Source organism: Tupaia chinensis, unplaced genomic scaffold (genome assembly GCF_000334495.1).
Source record: "Tupaia chinensis unplaced genomic scaffold, TupChi_1.0 Scaffold144346_1, whole genome shotgun sequence".
NCBI classification, from domain to species: Eukaryota; Metazoa; Chordata; class Mammalia; order Scandentia; family Tupaiidae; genus Tupaia; species Tupaia belangeri.
In genome coordinates this window covers 1,251,585-1,255,253 of record NW_006204205.1, presented here as the reverse complement: position 1 = coordinate 1,255,253, position 3,669 = coordinate 1,251,585, and positions in this window count along the sequence as shown.

The window sequence follows — 3,669 nt, the reverse complement described above, 5'->3', positions numbered from 1 at the left end:
GGGGGTGATTTCTCGCTTTCTGTCTCTCTGTCTCTGTCTGTCTGGCGAGTGCATGCGCCCTATAGCAAAAAAATCCTCTCCAAAAAAAAAACAGAAAGAAATTCGTTATAGGGTGCATGCGCTTACCAGAAGCAGACAGAGAAATGAAAGTGAAAAAGCACTTCTCAGGGGGGATGGCCACACTCCAGTCTCTTCTCTTCCATTCCTTTTTTGGGATTTTGGACACACACACACACCTGGGTTTTTTTTTAATCCACCAGATCTGGGACCCAAACTATGTAGTCAGCCATGTGGAATCCAGCAGCCTTAACCACCGTGGTGGACACATTTAGTAAAGAGACAACATGTAATTTATACAGACTTTTTGAAAAGCTGTTTTAAAAAGATTAAATTCAGATATAAGGCAACTGATTAGTGATAAATTGTATACTATTTTCAGTGTTTTAGATAGAGTAGTTGAATGTTTATAAACTACCTTAAATTCTATAGAAATAGACCTTAGACGAGTCTTCCCACAGTGTTACACTGAATTGGAGTTTACAGCTTTCCAGTTCTGCATCATTTTATGAACAGCTATGGCTTGGGGTAGTCACTGGCAGAAGGGGGCATGGCTCAGAATGGCGCAATTATTATTTCCATTTTACGAATGAGCAAACTGACACATAGTGAGCTTAAGTAATTTGCCCAAGCTACACAGAGTGTAAGTTGATGAAGCTGGGATTTGAACCTTCAAATGTGTGTATACCTGTAACCGCAAAGACAAATAAAAAAAGGGACCAGCAGGTGGTGTGGTAGTTAAGGTTCTGGACTCTCAATGGTCAACTGTGGTTCCTGGACCTGGTGGCTTGCTTTCTCGCTTTCTTTCTGTCTCTGGTGAGTGCACATACTCTATAACAAGTTTAAAATAATAATAAATAAAATTAAATGAATAATTATATATATAAAAAAAACATCTAGAGAGTCCATCATTTACAGTTACTAACATTTGAGTTAGTATGTAAGTGCCAGGTTTTTGTTTTTTTTTGTTTGTTTGTTTGTTTTTTGTTTTTTTGAGAGGTTTTTGTTATAGGGCATGTGTGCTTGCCAGAAAGACAGAGACAGAGAGACAGAAAGTGAGAAATCCCCCATGGGGGATGGCCACACCACAATCCCTTCTTCTCCATTCTCTTCTTGGGATCTTGGGCACGGACTCACATGCACCTGGCGTGAGTTTAAGCCACTGGGTCCAGGACTCAAACCATAGTTGACTACATGGGAGTCTAGTGACATAGCCATTATGCCAACTGCTGGTCCTGCCAGGTATTGTTTTAATGGCTTTACATGTACTACTTCATTTATCCATGTAACAGTCCTATGAGATTGATATTATTAAATATCCTCATTGTACTCTTTATTTTACTTTATTATTATTTTTTAAAGAATTATTTTATTGGGGCCAGCAGGTGGCATGGTGGTAAAGGGTGTTGGATTCCCACATGGCCAACTATGGTTCAAGTCCTGGTGACTTGCTTTCTCACCTTCTCTCTGTCTCTATCCCTCTCTGGGAAAATTTAAATAAAAAGTTAAAAATAAAAATTAAGAAAAGAATTATTTTTATTTAACTTTATTTATTTATTTATTTTAATCTGACCAGAGGGAAACAGAGAGGGAAAGTGAGAAAGCAAGCACCAGGTCCAGGACTTGAACCACACTTGGCCATGTGGGAATCCAGTGCCTCTAACCACCACACCATCTGTTAGCCCTGTACTTGATTATTTAAAAAATTTGCTAGAGGGCATGTATGCTTGCTGGAGAGACAGAGAGAGAGAAAGTGAGAAACCACCCCCTTGGGGGAGAGTCATACCGCAATCTCTCCTCCATTTCTCCTTTTGGGATTTTGGGCACACATGTATACACACATGCCTGGAATGTTCCTCAAGCTGCTGAGTCTGGGACTTGAACTGCATAGTTAGCCATGTGTGGGATTCAGTCATCCTAACTACCATGCCACCTGCTAGCCTCAAATATCCTCATTTTAGAGTAAATGGAGGCACCAAACAACTTGGTCTTAGTCCTGCAGCTTCCAGTGGCGGCATGAGGCTTCAGGCCTGTGTTTTACCGCAGAATCTCTGAGGGATGGCACCCTGCCCTACCTCTGTGCTGTCTGGGTGACCACTGACTGCATCTCCCTCTCGTCTTTCTCCTGCCTATCTCATGTAGTTGTGGTCATAACTATAACTTAGCACCTTCCTTTTTTTTCCCCTTAACAAATGATACTTCACTGTTCATAAGTTTCCTAGCCTTGACTACGTGACAGGCCGTTGAGGGGATTCAGCACTTTCTGTGTCCGTCTTCTGCTGGGTATTAGTACCGTATATAGCCGTATTTCCTTGAGGACAAATTCTGAGTGGGAACTTTCCATCAAAGTTAGGAAAATTTCCATGCCTTCTGATACACAATGGGGCCCTACCCGAGTCTGTAGGATGAGGGAAAGCTCCCAGGGTGATCTCAGATCCTTACCGTTGCTTCTTTTTTTTTTTTTTTTGGAGAGGTTTTCACTATAGGGCGCGTGCGCTCACCAGACAGAGAGAGACAGAGAGACAGAAAGCGAGAAATCACCCCCCGGGGGGATGGTCACGCCGCAATCCCTTCTCCTCCATTCTCCTCTTGGGATCTTGGGCATGCACGCACATGCACCCGGTGTGAGTTTTAAGCCACCGGGTCTGGGACGCGAACTGCGGTCTACTACGTGGGAGTCCAGCGACATAGCCATTATGCTAACTGCTGGCTCGCTTTACCGTTGCTTCTAACGTGTAGCTCAGACCAGCTACATAGTCCGTGGAGGGAAATGTGATGTGGGCTATTCCGTGGAGAGGAGGTTCACATATGGAGAGGAACAACCAGGACCCAGCAATGTCGCGGGAAAGCGACCAGCGAACCATTCAAGCACAGTGTCCACAACAGGACGTGCCCAGCGAATCCTTGCTAAGGGACTTCAGTCTGCTACGTGTGAGGGCAGACGCAGCCCCGATGGGTGGACGTCTTTCCTGAGCCCTGGTACCCTCCGGCTGCTTTCATGGCTAGACCTGAGGTGTCATAATCTCATACGGGGGTGAAGGAAGGAAAATTACACCAGTAAACTTACTGAAAATGATGAAAGCTCTCTAACTTGTTAATTCACGTAAGTCAGTTCATTTTTCCAGTTCTCACTTTAATGAGCAAAACTGACAATTTTTCTTTTCTTGAAAGGTCTCTTAACTTGTTAATTCATGTATGTCAGTTCATTTTTCCAGTTCTCACTTTAATGAGCAAAATTGACAATTTTTCTTTTCTTTTAAAAAAATTTTGTCTGGGGGCCGGCAGGTGGTGTGGTGGTTAAGGGTGCTGGACTCCCACGTGGCCAACCACAGTTTGAGTCTGGACCTGGTGGCTTGCTGTCTCGTTCTCTCTCTCACTCTGTTCCTCTCCGGTTAATATGTCAAATTAACATGAAATAAATGAGCAAATAAATAAAGTTAAATAAAATAATTCTTTAAACATTTTTTTCCTGAAGGTGACTGACAGCAATGGCTAATTTACCTCCACGGGGTTAGCACATCAGAAATAACTTTTCTCTTGATAGAAAGAAAACAGACAGTGAAGCCGGCATGCGGAATATTCATTATCACGAACACCTAATGTAAATATTGG